The sequence below is a fragment of the Acromyrmex echinatior genome, chromosome 3 (assembly GCF_024713525.1).
Source record: "Acromyrmex echinatior isolate Ae372 chromosome 3, ASM2471352v2, whole genome shotgun sequence".
NCBI lineage: Eukaryota > Metazoa > Arthropoda > Insecta > Hymenoptera > Formicidae > Acromyrmex > Acromyrmex echinatior.
The window spans coordinates 12924796-12952190 of record NC_141854.1 but is presented as its reverse complement, the minus strand read 5'-3'; the positions used below and the strand labels follow the sequence as shown (position 1 = coordinate 12952190).

Sequence of the window (27395 nt, the reverse complement as noted above, 5' to 3'; positions counted from 1 at the left end):
CTTCGTGCTTCTCGACCAAGGAAAATACGATGCTATTTCAACGTTGCAGATGGCATATGTATCTCTGGCGAGAAGCACTGAAATAAGAAGAAGAATCTTCAAAAAAGGAACGGTACTTCAGGCTTTCACATAGAGATATGTGGTCTGAAATTTGGCAAGACAATCGATTTACGTCTGGATCGTTGCCCGATGGAAAAGATCGCCCCGTTTAGTTATCGCCGTCGTTTTATTAAGAGTTCCGTTTGTTTGCTTTATCTCTTCGCTCGTGCGAGTGTGTCGGCGATCAACCATCGCGAAAGAAACTTCACGACGAGGGTGCCGTCACGGCGCGATGTATAATTCATAGAACTCGATGGCTCTGCGCGTCCAAAGGGTGTCCTGATAATTTTATATGACAATAGCAGAACGAGATTTTTTTTCACAATGAAAAAAATGCTCTCTCTTTTTTATCTAAATTTTTATCGAGGAACTTAATCCATTCGTTATAATCTCTATAGTTCATACCAACTTCTGTCTTTCTGCGCCGAATAGCTGTACGCCGACAATGAGCACAATTTTACCGTCGTAAAACTCAGTCGAGGAAATGTTAAACGAATGCGAATCAGAGGGTGATTCTCAACGAGTCGCGACAGTGACTCCGTTCTATGCGGGCGATTCTCGACTGTAAAACTCTCCAGTACGTACTAACCCGAGTAACGCGTCATTAATATCCGGTGACGGCGGGACACCCTGTGTGTAGCCTTATAAAGTGCCCTGGCAGAATTAATCGCGCCGCGCGGAGGAAGAGTCCCAGTCCCGGACTCTCTCCGCGCGTCGTCCTTTGGTTGTGGGAATTAATGAAGGATTGATATCGCGATTATGTTGTAGCAATAGCGTAGAAGAGAGTCCGGCGACGGGCACCGTGTGGGCCGATCGGCAGCGCGGATCGTGGCGATAATTAATTGCAGGCGTGATGGCGCTTTAACGTCGTTAATTTTCATTATCTCGATCGGAACCCGCTTGTAGCGCGGAACGTCGCTCGCGCTAATTTCGCGCGCACACTCGCTTTCGGGAAACGCGTTAACAATTCTTGGAGCGAGCTCCATCGAGAATGAAACGGGAGAAAAGGGAAACAGGGGTATCTCTCGCAAAATTTGTCACACAAAATTTGTCGCGGCTACGCTAATGTTACGACTGCTCTTGTGGCCGGAAATCGCGACGCACCAAAACGCACGCGATACAGGCTGTGTTTGGATTATTAAAGCGAGTCAAGTAAAAGTTAATTATCGTGATGGTCAGCCAAATGACAGATCAGCATCGCTACCCCCGCATATTAATAATTCATAATTCTTTATTGCAATGCAGGCATATACAAAGCAAATGGCAAGATCTGCAAAACTGCTGTTATTAGCTCGCCAAATAGTTAGATTACAACAGGTAAACTTGAATTAATAGAAATAGCGAAGCATAGTAGTTTTGCACACTAGATAAAGCATTAACTCACAAATTAATCATATCATAAAAACATGATAGATAAAATTAACAATATTAATGTATATCTAGTAAATGTATATCGAGATAGTCAAATATCACTATACAGTAGATTCAAGTTGTCGCGATCTTCCCTTTAATTGATGAGTTCATCCGAGCAGCTTTATCAAAGAAAGCTACATTAAGTCACACGTAACGTACTTGCTAGTTGTAATTTTCCACTCAACAGTATACGTATGTTACAGTTATATATGTAGTTGTAATAATAATAATAATTGTTGAGTGGAAAATAACAATTAACAGGTACATTTCTCTTCTTATCTCCAAAACAAACCCGCCGGAAAAGTGGCAACGGTGATGGAGATTTGGTACGATGGGATGGTCCATTAGATTGTCGCTACCAGCCCGGGTCCGATCGGTATTTATTTAAACACGCTTTAAATACAAAGCTGCGGCTTGACCGAAGCCTATCGCGCCTGCCCTCGGCAATTAAACGAACGATTGGCTAACGAACGTCGATCGCCTCGCCGAGTGCGCGGCTCGTGTAACGTAATGACCGTCGTGCTGATTTGCTCGCCGTTACGGATTCAATTACGGGCGGCTTGCTCCGGTATTTTGCACGGCACGGCACGGCCGAGCGTTCCGAGATCAACGGCGGAAATTAAATTAAACCTAACGCCGCCGTACGCTGGTACGCGTGCATAAATAACGAAAGTGACACCATCATCGGCCCGGGACCTAACGAACATAATCCGATACTTGCATTGTTTTAAGCGTCGTTCGGCCGCACCGGGCAAACTGCGAAGCTGTCTGCTAAATGAAGCTCAGATCAAACAAGGGCTGGTGCTAATTGACTTTAACTGAAACACCGATCGGTTGGTGCCGATCATTTTTTAACTCTCTACTGTCCAATGCAACTTTCAAGTCACATATCCGTTTGTTTCGATTATTGCTTGCATTTGCTGTTAACAAGAAATTAATTTATATAATTAAGAGATTTAGACGCATATTCATATAATCCGTTCTTTATTATAAGATGTCTTAAGACACTATACAGGGTGAATCAGAGTCGTTGAACTTTTTGTTCAATTAGAAAATTATCGACTTCATGCCTAATTAAATTGTAACGTGTGCAGTCAATTATTTTCTCATAGGATAAAAAGCTGGTTTAACGACTCTGATTCACCTTGTATATATATATATATATATATGAATCTGCAATAGATTTATGACATCTTGAAACTAAGACGGACTTGAAGAATCAATTATAAATATTGGTCTCACAATTTAAAAATCAATTTTATCAAGACTAACTTTTAACTGCTTAAAAATTTTCGTGATGTACGCAAGGTATCTCGCAGAAGAATATAGGAAATGCGTTAGAATGTTTCGTTTCTCGTATACATAAATATTCTCACATCCAACTCTCACATCCACTGTCATCGTGTCTAGGAAATGTCTAGGAATTGAAAGACACGAAAATTGAGTTCAACGGTGTTTGACTTTTGCAAATGTAAGCTCTCCCATGTTTAATCGCTTAAAAGGAGGCATGGTATGCCTAAGGTGTGAAGTCGGCAACGTAAGGTGGGGCCTGTTTTGCGGCCGACATTCGCGGCTCGGTTAGTAACTCTCGAGTTTGAGCGGCTGACTTCAAAGGGACGCGAAAAAATTCGTGCGCGATTGACCTCGCGTAAGGGAATACCTTCGCGAATACCTTCGCAAAACGATCAACGCGATTCCCTTCCTGCGAATTATTCCCTTCCTTCTGTTTCCCATCTTTCTTTCCTTTACGTATCTTATTCGCGTAAGAGGTCGAACATTGAGCAATACGTGCATTTGCATACGCGTCCTATCTCTCCTCCCGCTTCATTCACGTTCTTGTCATTGCGACTTAACGCGTGTCGTCTCGCGCGTGCAGTCATTTATCGCGAGGTTTATATCGAGTGTCTCGCCAATACCGCACCAATGTTTAATCCTGATGCTGGTTTGTTTGGGACTACATGACCTAAAATGTAACTAATTTTCTTACTAATGTTTTATTTTTTCTCTAATATTTAATGACCTTATCTGTTATAATTTGAGATCTTTTTTCTGTAAAAATTTGTTTTGTAATTTTTTAGAGCTTTCAATTATACATATATTATATATAGATCTAAATGATTGTCATAAATTATATCAAAAGAATTTTAATTTTTTTTCGTTATTAAAGTATAGTTTCTCGTTATTAAAATATAGTTGGAAATCACGAGCTTTATTATATTTATTTAGATACAATATTATATGAACAATTTTTTTCCTCATTTCTTTAAACTTGATTTTTATAAAAGAAACAATGCAAAAATTATCCTTTTAATTATTTTTCGTTTTTTTAACATTAATATTATGTTTCTCATATGAAACAGAATGAATTTTATAAAAGAAAGTAGGAAATATGAACATATATTTATAATTATACATATTTATATGTTCTTGTATAAAATTTTTTACCTGGCACTAATTAAATGTGTGTGCATGGAAAATAACATATCGTATATTCGAAAAAATATAATCAAGAAGAAATGACAAAGAAAAGGAAAATTCACATTTTCTATATTATATTGTATATACATATTTAACACTCACATTGATATCGCACTATATACATTCAATATTTTGTATCAACAAAATGTAAAATTTTAAAGAATACTTTTTAAACAACGTGTATACATAAAATGTTACAAATTTCGTATTCTTTTTATAATGTAAGGCACGGTCGACGATTAATGGTACTAAGAAGAAAAACAAAAACGTATACAATATGCGCCCTGGATTATCTCCCGGATCGCTCGATCTCTGTAATTTATACCAACTTTCTTCCTCCCCTCGTGACGCTGGCCTTGGCTGTGAGGATACACATCGTGTGCAACCCTTTTGGCCTCTTCGCATGATACGTCCCTGGCACCGGCAAGTCGCGCGATTGGCCGTCCCGCGGGCGTGGGAGCTCCGCGGGGGTTCATGGCTTGTCGCACGGTTAGTACAACTGCGCTGGGGGTGGATCGAGATACGTTGGATGGCTAGTACCTGGGAATAGGGCGAGACGGGGGTAGGTAGGCAGGAGTGATAGCCGGTCGGCGCAAGTGCGACGAGGAAGCGGCGGGGGTGAGGGGCGTATCGCGGCCTGGCGAAGCCCAGTCGAGTCCCGTGAGTCCGGGCAAGCACTGCTATCGAGTAGGTGGCATCGTGGTGGTGGTGGTGGTGGTAGTGGTGGAGGTGGTGGTGTTAGGCGTCGTCCGGGACCGAGGAGAAAGAGAGAGAGAGAGAGAGATTCCTCCGAAAGAGAAAGAGAAAGAGAGAGAGAGAGAGAGAGAGAACCGCCATCGAATACCGCTGCCGCCGCCGTCGTCATCATCGTCATCGTAGTCGTAGTCGCGGTCGCTGTTGTTGCCATCTTCGTGTTCTTCGTTACCGTCGTGCTGCTGCCGTCGAAGGCGGTGCGTCGCCGTCGCGCGCTCGGTAAAAGCCCAGCCCCGAAGAAAAGGAGTAAACAGCCTCCCTCGTCTCTCTCGCGCCGCATGTCGAGAGAGCGAAATGAATGGAGAACGAAAAAGGCAGAAAGAGCGAGAAAGTTAACGTGAGCGAATGAGCGAACGAAAGAAATGAAGAGAGAGAGAGAGAGAGAGAGAATATGTGTGAATGGGAGAGATGGAGAGAACGTAATGTATGATTGCGAATCGAGAGAAAAGGAGAATGAAGCGTTCTTAGAAGTGATAAAGAAGTATTCCGTCCCGGTTGTTATCCGAAGGGAAAAGAAGAGGACGCGCCTACCGGTCGTGCGGCGCGCAAAGTCTCGTCGGTCTCGTCGAGCCGAGCCTCACCGGCGACGAGGTGGCAGAGGAGGAGGAGAAGGAGGAGGAAGAGGAGGAGGAAGAAGTAGTGTAGGAGGTGTAGGAGGAGAGGCAGCGAGAGCTGTCACTTCGATCGCCATTTTAGCGCCGAGGAACGGCTGTATCAGATACGCACGTCGAGGCCCCGGCTGGTGCCTGATGCGTGTCGATGACGCGCCGCAATGGATACGTCTCGCCTGGTCCGTGTCGCCCTCGCCGTACTTTCAGCACTCGCGAGTGCTTGCGACCTTTCCCCTCTCCTCCTGTTCTCCCTCCCTCCTTCCCCTCCATAAGGGAACACGCGTTAAAGTCCGAAACTCGCAAGGAAGCGCGACGCACCACTAAATCGCGCGGACGTACATTCGGTTTGTAGTCGATTCTTATATATTTAAGAATCTTAAGTATAGCCTTAGGCTAATTTTATAATGTGCTTTTTGTTTCCTGTTTCCTGCTGTTTGTCTCCGTTTGTCTCTTACCTTTTTGATCAATAAAACAAGAGATAAACAGCAAGAAACAGAAAATAAAAAGCACATTGTAGAATTAGTCTTAGGATATATCATAAGTCATTCATAAATATTGGGTGTTTCCGATTTAGTGGCACGACACAAGTCAACGCAAGCCTCGTTCCATCTTTCTCCATTTAATGAGATAATAAAGACTGAATGACGTTTATGTCGACTTGTATCATCAAGTGAAAAGTACTTATTAGCATCTTGCATTCTTTAAAATGATCTTGAAATAAGAATTGAAATAAAAACTTCTTCAGTCTTTATCATCACGTGTCCATCGCGATTCTTCTTGGATTGAATCGTTGTACTTTTTCTCGATTACAGCAATGGATTATTCGAAGTGAAAATTTGGACGACGTTATACAATCTGTGCGATTGATACTACGGGCGATATTTATAATCTTATGGGCGATTCTTATGGGCTTTCTACCATAAGCCGTTATAGATCAGAAACCAGAAGCAAGTTGTAAGTGGGTCAGCAGTGTCATGAGACAATAAGTCAGTAATCAGTAACTACAAGGAGATGACGAAATTTCATTGCTTACGATTTAAAACTTAGATTACGTTATGACTGACTAATCACATAATGTATTATTTGTCCTGAGAATTACCACCCTTCTAATTAGCGGCTGAAATATTGTGACGTAATGATCTAATGTTATTTATTCTGGATGTAAGTAATGTGTTTCCTAAGATTTATGACTGTAATTCTGCCTTATCACTAATCTGATATGAGTGATGACTAACAGCTTATTGTAGAAAGCCCATTACATTTAAGACTGTCTGAAGTACAATCTTAAGATGTTATGAATCAATCAGAGACCTGAATATATCTTGAGACACTACTTAAGATGGTCTTAAAATAAAAATAGACTATAAAAGCCATTCTATAAAGTATATAAATCGTAGATGAAGTAACTTCAAATATTTCTCTATTAATCAACGTAAGGCGAAGATTTACTTGCACTTTTTTATACTTTAAACGGGACGCTTTAGAACTTAGGTATCGTTTTCACAGCTGTAGTTGAGGATTAATTTTGTGAGAGAAAAAACCTGATCCTGTCTTTCGTGTCTATTTAATAAATACATTCCTCTTGATAGAACCTTTTTAACACAAGACGAGATATTAATTCTTAATGTTTCATCGAGAAACATTTTCGATCTATACTAGTCTAGAACGATGTTGCATGCTTGGCAAACGCGGGTTTCTAGGCCGTTGCGTGCAGCACGCGGCGATAGTGAGTGTATCTCAAAATTTGTGCACTAGTAATTCGAGTAATCGCTGATCATTAGTGCGGCCGATTTCTAAAGTCTCTACGACGAGCCGTAAATCTTTCGAACGCGACGTACTATTCGCGCGCTTCTCGCGAATCGCGGAGTATCGAAAGACGTTTACGCGTCCCACCTACCGCTAACTTCATTCGGTTCGCGATTCGACTCGAGCGTTACGGTTACGATGTGATTTTTCGGTACATTGCTCGCGACAAATAATAACGAATATTAACGATATTGACAAATTTTAGAAACGGTATCGGTAACCGGAGAGTTGAAAACGGGCGGTTCGATTTCTCTCGTTAGTTCGCGAAAACATGCAGCTTTCAAATGGACGCGTCTTGTCGACTCGAATTCGTGGTATCAGACGTCAAAGAAGGAAGAGGTTAAAAGGATACAAAGAGAGTAAAAAGAGTAGATGGAAAGAACGGTGTTCAGACATGCACGATGGATGCGTGAGTGACGGACAACAGAGATAGATAGAGAGAAAGAGAGAGAGAGAGAGGGAAGAAAGTGAGCGAACAAATGGTAGAAAGGAGACAAGGTGAATCAACGGACGAGAAAGAGCGAATGCGATGAACGAACGACGAGTGAGTCAGTCGGGGCGAAAGAAAGAGGAGAAAACTAGTGTCGGAGGGAGAAAGAAGTGTGCGTGAGAGAGAAAGAGAGAGAGTGAGAGAGAGAGAGAGAGACAGGAAGAATACGAAAGAAGCCCGGCGCCATACTGGCTCCCCGCGATTTCGCGACCGGCGACACGCACGCATGTCGGCCAGCCGGCCGGTCGGCCGGCCGGTCAGCCAGCAAGCGAGTGATGCTGTTTCGCGATTCGCGATTCGCGCCGAAAGACGACGGACGCGGTCTGATCGATCGCGTTCTCGAATGCTTTTCTAGATGCCGAAGCGGCGACATCTGTTCCCGTGCGTTGCCTCCGCCACGCACCTGGCCGCGGATTACCCGGAAATCAGCGATCGCCTGTCCCCGTTCATCGAGGAAACTCGCCCCCTACGGCGTATGTAAAAGGGACGAGAGCGGAACGCGTGTGTACGCGGCGCCGAGAGCCGAGCAGTCGAGAGGAATCAAACGGGCGCTCGCTCGCTCGCTCGCTCGCGCGCGATGATTCTGCGCGGCTTAGGACTGTTTCGTGAGTGCGAGTGAGATGGGCGAACTGATAGAGTGAAAACGCACTCTCAGGTGTACACGCATACGCGCGTGCGTGTCGGACCGCCGTCGTCGGTGAGAACGACAGGATTGTTTGAAGAAAAAGAGCAGCGAGAATCGCCGAGTTGTGATGTTGGGCCCCGCGGCACCGCCGGGTTCCTCGTGGTGATCAAGTGCTCCGCTACGTATATAGTGCGTTTACGAGGGGAAGACAAAGAGGAAGAGAAAAGGAGAGGCAGAGAGGAACGACGCGCCGGAACCGACGGTCGCGAGTGTGCGGCGCGATCGGAGTCACGAGACGACCCGGAATAACGATATAATAGCGAGCCCGCCGGCCGTATGTGAGTGTGTATTCGCTGCTCGGAACACGAGGAACGTGTCGAGAACAGGGGATCCCGAGCCGAGTGACGTCGGGGGGGCGCGTGCAGAGCTGACTTTGTCCCCCCTCCCCTCCCCCCACTCCTGCGCCTATATAATCGGCACCGGCTCTTGAAGGCTCGCCGCGGTGCCGAGGAGAGGATCGCTCGCCGATTTTGCGGTGTGATCTAGGTAAGTTTTCAAGATGTTTCTTACGCTTCTCTCTCTTTCTTCGTCTAACGATTTAAGAACTATCTACTTTGTTCCGAGTTTATAGCTGTGTAAGTACTCACAATCAGCTGACGGTGAGAACTGACAGTTACGAATAATATTTTTCATTGTTTTGGAGTACTACATCAATGTATTTGTTAATAATAGATAATTGTTTAATTTCATAATTGTTATAGAAAATAATAACTTAATTTTATTAAAAAATCGGTACATCATTTTAATTCAATTCAATTGTCTTAATAATTAAGTCAAGGATTCGCTGAGAATAGTAAGTTCCAATTTTGTAAAAATGGAGTAAATGAACTTCAAAATTAAAATAATGGGGAAAAATATTGATATCACATATTCAATCAAAGTTAATGTTATATTTACGTTATGACTTAACCTCACAATGTAGCCGAACACATGATATTAGTATTTTTTCCAATCATTTTAGCTTTGGAGTTTATTTACTCCATATTTATCATACGTGAATTAATCCATTGTCGCAAGCTCTTTAATTGAGTTTAAAAATTAAGTTAAGTTAAAGGAATTCAACAATTTTTTAATGATGAAATCATTATTATATTCTACAATTATAAAATTAGCAATGATTTGTTTATTACTAACAAATTCTGTTTCTCGTGATAATTGTTGATTATCACGAGTAATACGAGTAGAAATTTAAGAACAATTCTAAGTCCTTAATTATCTAAATACTTCTGTGTTTGAATGTAGGTATCGATTCTCTCGAAACAATATAATTTGATAAAATGTTGCTAGCTTTGGAAAATTAAATTTGTTTTCTTAAATTTATTTTCGAATTTCGCCCTGATACTGAACGTATTGTACAATACAAAAATCAAAGACATATGGAATAATATTTTTATTTATATAATTTTTACAAAAGATTATCCGTTTATAAAATATCTGCTTATAAAGTGAGAATACAGTTTCATTTGAAATTTTTGATCTTCACTATCAAGCATTTTACTAGCACGATAAATATGAATTCATCATTGTAATATATGTAAACTGTGTCAGATTCCTTTTCCTGTCTTCACGCAAGTAAAGTGTTTTATAGTCTTCAGGGTTAACCCTTTCGTGCTCAGAGTGAGATATACTCTTGTACTTATTTCTTGTCATGAATCATATTTAGCAAATGATATTCCTGGCAATGTGTGTCTCGAAATGCACGAAAAAAATCATGAATTATTTCACGTATATTCACATAATGTCTGATTAAACAATAATTTTTACGCGTATCAACTTTTACTTTGTTTATAATTACACATGATGTATTATTAAAACGTTAGATATAATTTCAAAGTTAAATATTTTTAATGGTGTTTGTTTTTATTATTATTTTTTATATAGTACAAGTTTTCTTATAATTTATGTGTTACGAAGAATTATCAGATAAGCTTTTGAGAAAGAGATTAAAGTACATACAGAGATTATCATATTAATTGGCTAATACGTCATTCATTCAAGTGACATCAGTTAATTCCGGCAAGCAATTTATCTCTTGAGTTATCTCAAGTGTAATGATATTTACTCCTGTTCTTAAATTATAAAGAGGTATATATTGAAGAAGAAGATATTTGTATCAATTTTCATATAAGATGTGCATGATGAGAGATGATATAAATTTTTCGATAATATTTCCTGCTTCGATTGATCAAAGTTTTATAATAGAACAGGTCGACGTATTAAAAAATGAACAGGCATATCCTGTTATCTCGTGATTTTATTGAAACATAGGTCACCTTGCATGTCATCTCGACATGTAATCCGCTGTATGATTTAACACATAATGTTACGCGTTTGTACCGTAAGCGGTGACGTCAGTACTGCCCATCGGGCAGGACTGACCGCGTAAGTATATGATTTACGAAAAGTATAACGTTACTCACGATGCACAGCATCTACTTTTGCGCATTATTTTCCTGCGTAATTCAGCGCCTCGATAATGATATTATGTTTAATGAGACGACCTGGTGAGTGATTTATTGTAATTCACTTGTATCCAGTTCGTTACATATCGTATATCAGTCGAGTATTTACAGATTTATATTACGTAATAACAGTGTAAACATAACATTAATCGCATTCTAAAGTGCGATACGCGTACAATTCATTTTGCACAAATATGCCAAAGTTTGGCGATTTTAATGCATATATTGCTAATAACGAAAAATGATATGATTAGTGGAACATAACAATGACAGTATTCATTTTAATAACATTAATAATAATACACATGGATGGCAACAATGTGCCAATAAAATTAACTGATATTTAATAGAATTAATAGAATTAACTATTAACGAAAAAAGATTACGAATATTATAATGTGATGTAAAATAGAAAGTTTTTTTATCTGTCTTATTTTTATCAGTTTGCAATGTTAAAAGTATACAATAAATACGTAATAATACTTAACAGTATAATGTCTGTTTTTAAAAATGATGAATGTCATTTTTTTTTAATGAATTATATAAATAATATACGAAATATATAAGTATATGAATATATAAAGTGTGCAAAATTGTTAATGGAAAACAAAAGCTAATTTAATGATTGTTACTTTATGGAGCTTGCTGTAACCGTGATAATGATCATGCAGCGTTAGTACTAAACGGTACTTGACTCCATGATAATTAATCCATTTTTTTTTCGTAACTGGAGCAGACCTTTTCCCGGGCTTTGCTCACGCTTGATGGAGGGACTAGCGCTGGTAACGCAAACGACTTTAACGTGTTCGGCTTCAGAGCGTTCTAATGAACTTCATCTAGATAGCGCGAGCGCGCGCGCTCGATTCTTTTTCGCCTCGTCACGCGATCGATCGTTCGCTCCTTCGCGTTCGACATTCAATAACCGGGAGCCGCTCTCGAGAGATCATTCGGCGCTTTCGATGCGGGAGGTCCGCGACTTCGTTCGACTCGTCCACGTCTGTAATGATGAAATATCGTATTATCGACGTATTTTTATCGCCGCGTTCTTCAATGAACTTCCTCTTGCGCCGCAGGAATCCACAGGCTGAGAGCAAATGGATATAGAATTAGAATCTTCGAAAATTGATCGTTTTTACAGATTATATATGCAGGATAGGTATATAAAAAGTGCCCACTCTTTGATATTCTTTAGATATCGGTAATTATTATCGAATTATTATTTTTACAAAAAATGACGTTATTGGATTTACAACTTTCCACATGAAGCGAGGTTCCGATCCAAATTTATTTATCTAGTTTCTTTTGGTGATGGAGCTCGCCCGTAGGAATTTTCAAAGTCTATTTAAGTTTATTTACGAGGACGCAGTTTCCTGAATTAAAAGAAGCTTGAAAGAAGAAAGAAAATCAATTTTAAACTAGTTGAAAAATGATGAGTGAAATGAAATGAAAACTCGATAGATCGATAGCAACTCTTGTGTATAGATTTTCTGTACAGATTCATATCGTTTTCTCATAAATACTGTGATTACATATTTATAAAGTTCTGTATTCTTGTTTGAAGTTATTTCACGGTAGCACAATAAATTCATGTGAATGTGGAGAGATCCCTCAATTATCCAGCCTTCTGGATCTCTTAAAAAACGTGTAAAAACGGAACTGCTTCCTTTTTTCTCTTGTTCCCGTGTCTTCGTTTCGGCGCTTTCGCTGGAGTTAATCGACGCCGCAAAAGAGTTCGTTGCCGACTACTGGCGACTTTAAAATACGGCCGGCTTTCGTGGCTCTGACCATTAACAGGCGGCACGGTTAACCTCAGAAAGTCTACGGGTCGGCCTTCCGCCGGCCTTCCGCGGGCAATTTCATTCCGGTATATGATGAGGAAGGATGGCAAAGAGAAACGAGGTCGTCCGTTCGTTCTTTTTCTCCGTACCTTTTCCGGTCCCCGACTCGAAAAGAAGCGATCTTGCAATGTTGTTATCAGAGGTGCGGATAATGACTCCCCGATCGTCTTCCCTATCTTAACATGATTACTTTAGAATAATAATACGATTTTTAATTTTTATCTATTATCAGTCGTATATTAATTTTGCTTTCATTCATTTATTCAATTTTTATTACGTTATTCTTTATTATCTACATTCTACTGAGAGATGTATACACTGAGAGAAAAATGTTCGAAATACTGCGAAACAAATGTTACTCATGATGTTTTCTCCGATATTTATTAATTATATGAAAAAATTTGTGATGACAAAATATACATTTCTGTGAAATATATCTCATTAATTATAAAAAAATAAAAAAATAAATGACTTATTTGCTAGAAATAAAATTTTATTTTGTCGTATTTAAATAAAAATTGATTTCAGTGAAATAAAAATATTTCTTACAAACAAATTTTTAAATATATTTTTAAATCTTCTTCTCAGGAAAAGTTCATTCATAGTTTATTCATTTATAATCTTCTTTTTCTTGTTCCTAAAAAAATACAGTTCTGAAATCAAACAATCGTTCACTTTTGCTTAGAAATATGCTATCCCTCAGGGATAATCCACACAGATATTTGACTTTAGCAAACATATTCGTGTTCGTCTGTAAACGCTCACAGACATCTACACATTAAACACCTATATTCTTTTGTAAATAATAGTGCAATAGGTAGTTGAAGAAAAGGGATCCAAAAAAAGAATCTGATTTAATAAGAAAAATAAAAATAAGTTGGAGTATTCTAGATGTTTGGATATGTTAATAGGTACTTTATTTAATTGCAAAAATTTAGAAAAAGGGAGGCTTTGCTCCCTCTTTTTTTTTCGTGCCATTGAATTTGGCAAATACGCCTGTTTCGACCACACGCTAAGCGGACCCTCTTTGAAATACAACCTAGTATAATCCGATCGTGTAAAGAAAAAACGTGGGCAAGATCATTCGGAGTTGGGAAGAGGGGTACCTGAAATAACAGGCGCAAAAGGTTCGCTGGATTACGTCGTGTATTTGTTCAGAGGGGTCGATATGCGAATTGTTTTTAGAACGCATTGGCACCCGAGTTTGTTTGTCTCTTTCACAGGTAAAGACGCACATATATACGTTTAAAGATCAAGAACTAAGAGGCTACAGACAGAGCTAATACACTTTAATACAAAGAGTAGAAATTCGTATAATAATTTTAAAGACTTAAATATTTAATAAATATTTGATACTATGTGGAGATTAAGAATTATATTAGTCATCATTCCTTTTATAATAAATTTCTACGTCTTTATTCTTATGGATAATTATTTTATTCTTATGACTAGAGAATTGTTTACTAAAAATTTCGATTATGCAATAATTGCAGATCAAGGATACTTTTAGTTTCAAAATTTAAGAGACAAACATATGTAGAAAACATATGTAGATATTGGATAACAATATAACGATGTTCATCTTCGTAAATTACACTCGAGACGTAAAATAATGCTCAGACAAATCACGCCGAAAGTTGCGTAAAAGTGTTTTTTTTCTGTCAAGAAGAGAAGCTCGTGTATGAAATCTGAGCGACGTTGGAGAATGATCGTTCCTTGGAATTCCTGTGCAGTGCGCGATACTCCTACGCCACTACAGCGTTTGCTAATGTTTGCCACTGCTGGGCTTCAAACGTTACATGCACGCTACGCTTATTAATCGACACGGCGCCGGCATAAATCATTGGCAAACGTAAATCAAGGGGGGCAACGAGGAAATCACTCCGCTCCGCGAAGAAGTCGCGAGATCGAAGTCGAGAGCTCAGGCCTCCTCGTTCGCGAGTTCTCCTCTCATTATCAACGAGACGCGGATACATATTTTACGAAAGTCCAGAGGTGAGTTCTCGCGGTCGTGACGAAGAGGTAGAGATCACTACCAGACAAGGCGGAATTAAATGTAAGAAATAGCAATGGGGGGAGGAGAGAGAGAGAGAGAGAGAGAGAGAGAGAGATGAAGAGAAAGAGAGAAGAAAAAACGATCTCGGGCGGCGTTGGCGTCCTGTGGAAAAAGACAGAGATGAGGCGAACAGGCAGGCGGATGGATTCGAAAGGACTGGCGGGACTGGCCACGAGAGAGAAAGGGGACCGAGAAGAGGATCGCGGAGGTAAGGCCCCGCGTCTTACCTCCCTCCTCCCATCACGCCGCCCAGCCGAGATAACTGAGGACACCGAGGCCCGTGGGACTGGCGAGCCACGAGTTTGTTCCTTCTCTCCTCTCTCACGGATACGAAAGCAAGAATCTAGGACTCGACGTGTATACACGTCTACACGTGCATACAGGGTGTCCCGACTCGTTTCTCCTCTTAAGAGTATAGCGAGGTTTCTTGAATTTAAAATGGGCACTGACCAGTCGCTTTCAATACTTTTTTTCTGAGATTCGAGAATGTAATTAGGTATGTACGAGTATAAAAGCATGCTACTTATGGCGCGAATAATTATGAAGTTAGAAAAATGTGAAATAAATCACTAATTAAATCGTATATACATTAATTCTGTAATATGATATTAATTGGATATTAGGTAATAACTCGATAGAAATAGAATAATACATTATTAAAGTATTAACGGTAATATGTTTCACACGATTAAATGATTTTTGTGTATACGTGTTAGTAATTCCGAGTAATTCCGTTTTGAACAATTTTTTTCAAAAATTTTCAAAAATTTTTTCAAAAACACTGTTGAATAGTAAAAAATTACTTTTGATTATTTTTTTGATAAATTGAACATTATAAATATCTAAGAAATTATAGTCTCGGCTAATCAAGTTATTTCAACGAGAACAATCGATATCGGACAGTCAGTGTTTTATAATAGATAAAGGATCGAGGGCAATTTTCTGTTTTTTTTTTTGGTTTGAAATTATATAGAATAAGATCGATTGTTTTATCTCCGAAATGTTCAATGATTACAACGTATATAAATCGTGACGAAGAATAATTCGCGAATAGAGAGAGAAACCGAGAGAGAGGAATCGTTAAAGAATGTGGAATCAGGAGGAAGGATGTTGAATACTTAGGACACCCTATATATACTTAGACTGTACTCGAAGAGGCGCGTCGTGCACGAGGCATGCCTCGCTCGTTCCTCCTCGTGCGCCACGTTTGCCATAAGGGCGCCGTACCCGGTTGCATCATTACGGTGCTCGTCATACAGCTCGTTTCATCCGCGAACAGCGGAAAGATGCATACGTGAATTGCGCATACGAGGGAAGTCTACGAATACTGATTCAATTGAGTCGACCATTTTAGGAAAGACTATTCCAATGTTAATAATGAATAGGGAAAAATGTGAATAGAGAAAAGATTTTATTCTCAACCATTAAATTTTATATTACACTTGAAATAGAGTAACGGCTGTATTAATATCAAATTGGTATCTATAATATATCCTTTGAAAAATAGGAAATCTAAGAATTTAATCTAAAATAACTAATTTGCAGTTTCATTACATTAGCAATGAGTGTTATTTTTACATTAAGTTACATATATAATCCACAGAAAAAACAATGAAGTATTACTGAAGTATCTCAAGATTTAGAGAGATACAGAAAATAATTTTTGCTGAACTGTCAAGATAATGTAAGAAACTCAAGCATGAAGAGCAGTGCTGCAAAAAGTTTTGACATTCTAACCAGCCTGAGCGTCTTACATAATTGTTTTGATAGTTTAATCAATTATTTTTAGATCTGCATGTACTTCAATTTTTAGATGTTTCAACAAAACCGTCTTTTTGTATACGAATATATATGAATTTATACTATTTCTCAATTAAAGTCTCACATAATATACATATTTTATATAATAATATTTCTTATATATAATAATAAAAGAAGAAATTTAAATCACGCATTGAAATACCGAAATAGACGTCAAAATATTATTAATTGCATCGATTTATTGGTTATTGATGCGCAGTATAATTAAGGGATTATTTAAAACGTTAAAATGTGTTAATATATTAATATGTGTGTGTGTGTGTGTGTGTGTGTGTGTGTTAAACATTAATAAACATTAATAAAATGTATTAAAAAAGTTTTTATATGTTGGCCATTGTTAAATTCCAGCAAGACTTATAATATGCGCTACGTAGCTCCCGAATTCCAATAAAAATTGCCCGAATATCATGCGGCCTTATCCTGTTTCCACTCATCTTTTTCATCGTTCACTTCTTTTTTCTCTCTTTCTCGTTATTCAGCTCGAATGCTCATATCATCCTCATCCGGTCTTTCGTTGCTCATTTTTCTCTTTCCTCGTTTTCAAAGCGGACACTTGTCCATAATTTTTTTTTTTTTTTTAGAAAGTTTACTAGTATTCTTCAATATTTTATCTCTTTCGACTCTTTGCCAAATATTCTATAACAATTGAAACTTTTCAATGTTACAATTTTGGCGATCGTTTCCTTTTGCATAAGTAAGATCCGCATCGCTCGAATCGCTCACACCCTTCAAGTATGAATTTTCGATTTGCCAGTAGGTAGATGGAAAAATCGCCAGTCCAGTGGACTTCACTCTCGGCCGAAACGTTTCGAATCGTTCTTCGATATATGACTCGTTCGTGTCTGGAATAAATCCCAAATTCGAAGGCTGCTATGCGCCAGGATTCAGAGTTTTCCTTAGGTCGACACGTAATGATCAAACGATGTGTGCCATCTTAATCGCGCATTGCGTTCACGTAGCTCTTATGTGGCTGGATCAGCTTGCTGATGTGTACGCGTTATCATCCGCTACGGGAGTTATCTTGTGTCAGACGAAAGGGTCACGTATTCGATAACACCATGATACTCGGAAACATCTTTGACGGACTCAGGTTGATGCAAGTCGCGGTTGTTTCTCTCGGTTTGTTCATATCCGGTTAATATTTCAAATAAATTTTCAAGTAAGATAACAGTACTCAGTGTAATCTGGTGTAGTCTACTTGCTGTTCTTACTGACAACAGTGCAATATTATTTCCACGAAATAATATGCCAGCTGCACACACAAGTACAAATTGAAATGTGTAATAAATGCCTCCATATTATGTGATTTAGTTTTCCGTGTAAAAATGACACTATACTGTATACAAAAATTGATTTATTTGTATAGTATAGTGTGTGAATTTAACACTAGTGTCTACATAATTCTCATTGTGTTACGCTATGAGCACACCGATATTTTTTAGAGTGTAAATCACGCACACATATTGACATATATATATATAAGTATTTATTACACACTTGAATTTGCAGTGTAGTTAGTTGGATAGTTAAATCTTCATTACATCCATATAATCATTGAGAACGTCTTATATTGTCAATTAATGTTCGAAAATGTTTCTTATTTTAATGATTATCAGTTTTCAATTTGAACTCGGCAAAAATCGTTAGTTTAGATAGGTCATATTGGTTATTGTTATTTTCTTCTAGATATTTCTGTAGTTAAAAATAAAAATTAAAGTTATAATCGTAACAAGCAAAATATAATGTTAGAGTGCTTGATATGTGCTTTGTATATTGGTCTCTTTAAAAATATCGTGTTTCACTTGATATTCTACAACACTCAAAATTTAAAAAAAGCTATCATTAATCTCTTGCGATATCGTTATTTCTAAAATAAAATCAACTCCATGTTACACTCAAGTAGTCTGTAAATATAAGAAGTGTATACGTAATTTAAACATATGTACATATATACATATATAGATATATACCGACAGATAATATAAGTTACATTCGCGACAAATAAATTTTATTCATTGGACTACGTGCACGACATGAAATTCAATGACACCAAATTCCAAGCGCTTTTGGTGCCGTCGGAAAATGTACGCCGTATTCGAATTCCGATTATCCCCAGCGTAATACAGCGGAAGTCAATATTGGCGTGTTCCGGAGGAGTTGCCGCGCGTCACAGCGGCGGAGTTTAAAGGACGTCGTTCGGCTTGCTCTCCCGGAGGAGCGACCGGCGACGTCCGCCGACGCCGACGGGCTCTTCGCGTACAGCAGGACGAGAAGAGGCTTTCATTGTGATTTCGCGAGCGAATTCGTCGAATATCTCGGAGTTCGGCCCCGAGCGGCGTGTCCTTATATCTTCTCTCGGATGGCTGTCTCTCGATATTCGTATACGAACGCCCACTATACTACTTCTTTCTCTATCTCCTCCTTCCGGACCTCCCCTCTCTCTGCCTCCTTTTTCGCCATACTCGTTTTCTCATTGTCAATGTTCGTTTCTTTGTCTCTTGTCTTCCTCTTGTTCTTTCTCCTGGAAGACTCCGTCCATCCGTAGCCTTCTCGTGAAGAACTTCTCTTGTTGCCTTCTTCTTTTTTCTTTCTTTTCTCGTACCTCTGCCTCCACTACTATCCTGTTTCTCCCATACCCTTCCGCAGGAGAGAATTCTCTTCTCTCGTCTTCCAGCTCGCCTCGGGCCTTCCAAACTTTACCATCTTCTCGTGTCTTTCACCGCTCTTCTTACATACAATCATCTCTCTTCGTTTAAATAGATCTCTTAGTATTTCGCATATTGCACATACGTTTGTATACCTTTGATTCTACCGGTCTTGTTTTATTTTATTTATATTTATATCGTTTGTCCTATATTTCACAATTTTACGACTTTATAAAATGGACTTAATGGGTTTGAGCTGTACTTAGTTATGTGATATTTATTTTGATAAGTATATCTTTGAAATATTTACGCGTTTTAAGTTATATAATATGAACTTTTATTTCTTTTTTCTCTTGTTCATATTCTCTTACTACTTGTATTTCATACATTACTTAATTGCACACTCGGTTTTGATTTATACAATAACGTAATGTTGGTTTTATAATTTCAAGAAATTTTGAAAGAAAAATTCGAGAAAAAAAAATTTCTCTAACGTGATATATTTCTTTCTCCTCCCTCTTTCTTCTTTCTACTTGACATTTACTCACTTTTTTCAAACATTGTATAATTTGTATCACACTGATGTAATATAAAAGATTGTGAAAGTATTAAAATATTAACGATTACTTTTTCTTTTTCTCTCCATTTATCGATTTGTTCTTTTCCGCTCTTTCCTTTCTCCGATTCTTTGCTTTTTTTATCTTATTCATATTTCTTGATTCTTTTCTCTTCTATGTGATATTGCGAAATCTTTTTTTAACTCTTTTTGCTTCCTTGCTTTGCCTATTATCCCTGGAGTCATGGCATCCTTCCGGCTCTTTCTCACTCCATCTCGCGTACTTTCTCTCAACGCCGGTAGCGTCATCTTCGTCCTCGTCGGCGCCATGGCAAACTCCTCTCCTTAATTTTCTACGAGGAACGCGCCTTCGCGATTAAGACAAAGTACAACGGACTCATTGAGCTATGCGAGGCGTATGCCACTGACTTCTTTGCCGTATTCGCAAAGGGGAAGTGCCTTTGAGATCCTTAACAGCGAAACTTTGGATAATTGGATGTAATACTTACTTTTTATGAGGGGGTTCTGTGCCAAAACGCTGGTAATACCACCCGGGCAGACTTGTGTCGAATCTTTACGAATTAATATTGCAAGGAAAAGAGATTTATGTCTTGCGTTTATTGCACCTAACGAGAAAAAGTTAGTCGTACGTTATTTTATATCGATTTTGTGTATAATAATATCATATGTATGTGATAATAACAAATGTATATGTACACTATCTATAAATAAGCTTAATTAATGAAATCCAAAAAAAAGCAGTAAATTATTATACAAGTAGAAGTTTTTATGAGATCGAAATATTAATAGAAACTAGAGAGTATTATTCGAATAGTTGTACATGTCAGTTAAATCTCGTAATCAACTTTAATGTTTCTGTCGAATCAGTTTAAGAAAAAAAGAAAATGAGTCGACTTGTTTATAGAAACTATGTTTTTATAAAATAATTATCGAGTCAATGGAATTAAATTACTCTTTACTTTCATTTACTTGGAAGATCATCCGGTAAACCATTAAACCGAGTAAACCATTTAAAGTGAAACATACGTAGAGTTTCAACTTAAGTGATTTGTGAAAGTGCATTAGAAGGCTTCGTTTCGCATGTAGTTATGGAAGTTAGATTTATATAGACGATGTTGAATGAATTATGATTCGGTTATTGTACATGGACGTTGTGATCGTACCGTGAGTTTTAAATGAGAGGAGTTTATCTACATCTCTTATTTTCGACATTTTAATCCTTTCACTACCGATATATACCGGAATACTACTTCAAATGCCACAGAGTTATAAAACTATTATTGTTCTTTATATTCGTACATAATACGTTTATTATATTCCAAGCGGTTTGCGTAATTTCACAACTTCGTGACGAGGAAAATGTTAACGACAGAGCCGGGCTTTTGTGACGGTAATCTTCGTTTATCGCGTTCGCCGAATGAACGAATCATCCAGCAGAAACGAATCATCATCATCATCGAGACGCAACTCGTGTAAATTTGGCTTAATTTTGCGAAGGTGGTAATAATTCGTGCAGTGTGTGCTCCCGACATTAACGGAAACGCGCCATCGCTCATCAGCAGTGAGAAGCCCGGGATCGCGTCCCGGGGTCAATTCCTGAGATAATAAATCAGTACACGCGTTAGGACGATAAATCACGGCGTTCCACGTCGACGCGCCCGGCTTCTCTCCGCTTCGTCTTCGCGTTCGCCAAACCTCTTCGCGATTAGGCACCCAAGTTTCGTTTCCTCGAGACGCGACGTTATCTCAATCATAATCGCAGAAGTTCGTGGCACGACCGAGATTCATCCCGCTCGGGTGATTTTATTTATTTATACTTTTTTGCCGAAGGTCTGCAGATCGCATCGCGGTCGCGGCCGAAAGAAAATCCATTCGTTTTTATTCAAATGCGTGGGATCGATGTAATCTCTCCACGCGGCCGTTCTCGCATCGCGTATTATTAACGATAACGAATCGTGCGCTTACGGTTTACGTCTTTTTTCATTTAACGTCTAACGATACTTACGGTATCTCTATATGTACTTATAAATATCGAAATTTCAATATTTTTATAGTATATATATGAATTCGTTAAATTTATTAAATTGATAAATATTCGTTCAATTCATTAATTTAGGAATTATTTGTTACATTTGTTGTGATCTGTTTGTATTTAAATAGAAAAGTTTTTATTAATATATTATAATATTGTGCTGAATTTATCATTTCTCGTTCTGTATTTATCATAAATCACGTTTGACAAAAATTTACAAAAATGTATTTTTCTCTCTCTTTGTATACATTGAGAAAAAATTGTTCATTTGATTAAATTAATTTAGTTTGTTTTTTATTTATTTGGATAATGTATTAAATATAATATGACTTAAATATGTGCATTCTTCATCGGAAGAAATAAAGACGAACTAAAGTTTAGTCAATTGAGCAATTTTTCTTCTCAGTATTTATATTTCTCAACATTATTTTGTATATTAAATCATATTAAGTTCATTAAATTTAATTGTCCTATAATAAATCCTAAAATAAATAAAAGTAATCAATTATAAAATTCTGTATTTTCGCATTTTCATCTCTTCCGATACAAATTAAAATGTAATTTCTGCCTGAATTTCACAATTTTGACCAAAATTGAGTGCCATGTATGACTACATGTTGTATCTCTTATCGTTCTACCTGTTATCTTGTTTTTGTGAGCGTAATTATCCCGGTGCGGTGTACAAAATTTAGAATACACATTGCCCAGCGAGATATATCAAACTTAACTTCAGACTCCCGAACTAATTTATCGTAATGAGGAATAATGAGCAGCAATTTTCTCCCCGCCAAGCATGTCGTATCGATTTCTTCCTCTCCCTCTCCCTCTTTTTGTTATTTTTACTTGCTCTTTTTCGCTCGTGCTCTCTTCTTCGACGAAATCTCGAGACACTTTAATTAAAATCTCAAGTGTACATGTGATTTTCGCGTTTTATCCGTCGCGGATCAGCAACGGTTGTGGATTTTGGGAACGCGAAATTAATATCTCTTCGAGATTATGGCAGCTTTATATGCATGGCCGCCGACCATGCGCAAATTGGAAAGTAATTCGTTGACGCACGATGAAGGGGTGAGATCCGTGGCGCGGAAAAGGATGTAATACCTCTTTCACAGTGCGTTTGTCTCCTTTCGTCTATTAAACTGCGCTTGACGGTTGAAACCGTCAATTACGTCATAATTGCGGGACGGGAGGTAACGCCGGCGAATTGCGTTTCGCTTTATGGCTTTCCGAAGATTGCTTGCCGAAAGTTCATCGACTTCCTTCCCGCGGCCGGCGCGGCCGGAGTCGATGAAGCGAGTCGTGGTGGAATTTAATCGGCGTCATCGCTCGTCGTCATCGAGGATCATGGATCGTAATGTGAACCTTTGAAGCGCGTAAAAGAGATAGGTATGATAGATAGATAGGGTATATTACATGCCCAGGGACTTCAATTCTCTCAAGACATAAGAATTGATATAGTAGCAAAAAGCCAAAAGTGAATAGTAATAAAATACAAATTTGTCGGAGATAGTGTCCGACCTATACAGAAATATATCACGAGCATTGATTTAAGATCTAGACGTAGAAAGAGAATATGAAGAGATGGTATCGTAGTTACATTATGCGCGTCAATACAGGAAATGTACGTATTTCAAAGAGTCAAATAGCGCTAGTTATGGATTTATAACTAGATATTTATATTGCAATTTTACAAGAGGAATTAATATAAGTCATTATATAAATGAACAAAAATTTTATTGAAATGAGATAGAAGTGCGATAGTTTAACAATGTTTAGTAATGTAAAAATTAATAAATTTATTTCGATTAATTGTAATAAATTGTAACTTCATAAAAATTTAATTACAACAAATTTTAACTGTTGAAAGAGAAGAGGAAGGAAAATGGAGGAGAAATAGTGAAGTCAATGCCAGGAACGTAGATTTATTTTTAAATATTTGAAACAATGAAGAAAAAAAAGGAACAAAAACAGAATGAAAAGAGCAGTAAGTCTAGATAAAAAAAAATCTATTGGAGAGGGAATGATTTTTGTGAAGCATACCTTTGTTTGGGTCTGCCGATCTCCTTAGCTCTCGATGAAAGAAAGGAAGGCGTATATCGAGACCGCGTTATCTCTCCATCGAGGAACGCTGGACGAAAAGAAAAAAATCATCCTGATTAATTTGATGCTGTTCACCAGAGCGTGGTCTGATTGACGTTCAGACAGGGATCTATCATCGCTGACGCACGATCGAAGTGGTCGAACGTGTGTAAATGGTAGAATCAAATTTATCAGATATATTGGTTTAATGTAACTGTAGATAAAATGAAATATGTGTGTTATAATAAAGATTTATACCAATATATATGATTAAAGTAAATATAATAGTCGCTCGTACAACAAAAATAATGACTTGAAATATCATCATGGCATGGTAGGAGAGATTGAGGGAACTGCAAACACACCTAACACACTTTTTCCTAAAGGAAAAAGTTAAATAAAGTCGATATTTTTTATCAATTATTGAAGTCTTCATTAAAAAAATATTCCATTTATTTAGCTCTTTAAACTACAATAATTAACGTTCATATTATCAATATATATTAATAAACTATAATTTGTAACTATAATATATACTTAATTGTATTTTTACAGGAAAACAAAACCGATTCGACATTGCTCCGCATGATGGCGCGTAATTGAAACGGCAAGAGTTTTGTTTCTTGTTTCCATTTATACCTAAGAGCGTTCGGGGAGACGCTATTAACGCTATTTGTGTCATTCAATCTTCATTGTATCAGACATAAAACAAGGATAGAATGACATAAATAACACTAGCAATATCTTCTCGAACACACCCATAGTTTATATTAAAAATATATGAATATTAATTATTGTAATTTAAAGTTAAATAACTGGAATATTTTTAAATAAAAATTTTTATCAATTAATAAATAATCATCGGCTTTATTTAACTTTTTCTTAAGTATTCGCAATTTCGCCACTTTCCTTTACATCAGAATCATCAAAATTATCAAGAACGTATAATAATCTTTGTTTTTATAGTATAAAAAAAATACAAAACTTTCTTTTGTTTCTTTAAGGAAGAACTTGTAGAACTATGAAAAATGCTACTATTAAACTGCTATTTTCTTTTATATTAGAATGTCGTGCTAACTTTACAGATCTCTTCTGCGAATTTGTAAAGCTCCGTGGATTTGTTTTTGCGTGTTATATTTTTAAATCTTCAAGTCAAATAAATTATGAGGATTAAAAAAATTTTTCATGACGTCATGAGCTCGTCATATAGCCATTTTCGCGCTGACGACATTGCTCTTATTCTTCTTTGGTATACGGATTATCCAACCTTCTCATTTTCCGTCCCTCATTCCTCTCGCTAAAGAATAACAGCCCTTCACCAGCACACTTCGAGCTTGTATGAAACTACACTCGACCCCATTGCGTCCTCAATTCCCTTCTTTGAGGAAGAGATTAACATACAACAGTGTCCGAGTTCCGTCCTTTGCTTGCATCGTCGTTTTTTTTCCTTCATAATGTATTTTCTCGGCATTTAAATAAATGTTTAATCGTCTACTTTTCTTTCATGTTATTTTTTATTATATATGCAGATAAAAAAATTATTATTATTATTGTATACCTAAGAGAGTTAGAAAATATTTTGCTGATTCCTACTAAAAATTATTTTTGAGAATTTCCAAGATATTACATATAGAGATCTACACCAACTAAAGAATATAACATGAAAGTAACGTAAAATTTTTTCTTTAAGAAGTCACGTCAAGTCGTAAAAGGTGAAAAGATTGAACATCTCTTCGATCATAAGCTCTTATAATCGAAGAAAGATCGATGCAAATCTCATTCTGTAAATGCTCCCGACAATTTGTCGAGGAGGTTTTAAAACGTGTTACGTGCCATATCGCTATAACACGCGGCGAACATTGCTACCGTAACACGCAGTAAAGCGAAAAGACGACGGTGTCATTATGAACGGCGTACCCGCTGGCTACGTAAAAAGAAAGCGTTACATACATTAAACGTCCGCACGGATCCGATCGTTCGCCTTCGTTGTAAAATCTCTCGACGTGTCTTTATGACTTGTCGACGTGGTAGCAACATGCTCTTTTATTCTTACGATTTTGCTCTCTTTCTTTTATTCTATTCCGTGCACCACCATCGTAAGCTCGCCCGCTGACTGTATCCATAATAATTCTGCTCTGATGACAAAACAATATCAAATCAGATTTAGATTGTGCTTTTTGAGAGTAATTTTATCGTGATGAATAAAGATTGTACCTATCATTATTAAATCTGTCATTTTGTTTAATATATGCAATAATATATATTCTTGAACATCTACATGTTTTAATGCAAATTTGATTAAATGTATTTGTGCTAGTTTATCTATCTTTTTATATTTTTATATTCTTATATTTTCAATATTTTTAGATTTTTTTAGATATATATAATTTAAATATGACAAAAATTATAAAACAGATACTGAGAGTGCATAACGAATGTACTGAATGTTTGCCTGAATAGCTGCTCTTCCCCCCATTTAACCAAATCTTAATGAATAAATTATATAATAATGCACTATTTATGCGCTTTCAAAATTCGCAAAACAAATTTTTGCTCTCATTTCATTAAGCTAAAAAAAATTTTTTTTGGGAGAAGGGACTGAATAGGCTGTGAAGAGAGAAATGCCTTAAAGAATGCAGTGCAAAAATTAAAACTATGTGAATATGAAAGCGCATAAATCCTATGTACTTAATTTTCCAAATCGGTTGACTGACTTACTCAGCCCCCCACAAAAAAATTTTAACTAAACGAAGTGAGTGCAAAAATTTTTTTTGTGGATTTTGGAAGTGCATTATTATTAATTTATTAAGATTTGGCATGGGGAGGGGGCAACTACACTCTGAAAGAAAAGATTGGCTGCTGCAGCAAATTAGATGGTAAAAAAAAATATGGCATAGCATTCTTAATTGGCTGCAGCAACCAAAACTTGGCTAATATATAAAGAAAGTACAAATTAATTTAACATCTATATAAGAAAATTATTCGTTAGTTTTAATTTGACAGTTTTTTTTTCTTGAAATTCTTATTATTTGCTGATTAACTTTCCAACGTTTGCAAAGAGATAATATTTAAAAGTTTTTAAATAGTTTATTTTTATATTTAATTACTTTGTGTTATAACACCAAATTTTATCTCGCATTTTTCATATATTTTTCTCTTTGTCAAGAATCCATCCAGCTTTCGTGAAAAGGGTGATATTCAGTTCTCTTGTCGTGAGCCCAGGATGTCCGCGTGGAATATGCAACAAATCTCACCACGTGCGCGCACGTGCACTAGCCCGAGTTTTTTTAGAGAGAGAAAGAGAGACGTAGAGGAGGAGAGAATCAGAGAAGAGAAAGAGAAAGTGAAAGGGAATGACAGCTAGAGAAAAAGAGAGAACGAGAGAGAAACGTCCAGCAATGTCAGCAATTCGGGCGATGTAAACGCGCGTCAATCCGTAACGCGGCGCTACGTTTTGTTTATTTTTTGAGGAAAGCGCTCAGGCAGCACGTGGCGACTGCCGCTTGCGAATGACACGTGTGCATATACAGCTTTCTCCTCTTCTTCCCTC

General features: G+C 37.5%; 1 protein-coding gene across 2 annotated transcripts in view; it reads left to right on the top strand.

The window, feature by feature from the left end:
• The first annotated feature begins 4452 nt into the window (after nucleotides 1-4452).
• The window catches only part of PlexA (plexin A), a 271478-nt gene continuing 248535 nt past the window's right edge, over nucleotides 4453-27395 (top strand). The window contains exons 1-2 of one of the 2 annotated variants that reach the window (XM_087404676.1): nucleotides 4453-4677; nucleotides 8006-8821. The gene's annotated coding sequence lies outside the window, so the exon portion shown is untranslated. Of the gene's footprint in view, nucleotides 4963-8005; nucleotides 8822-27395 lie in introns of both variants that reach the window. The other variant, XM_011062885.2, reaches the window with a different exon arrangement.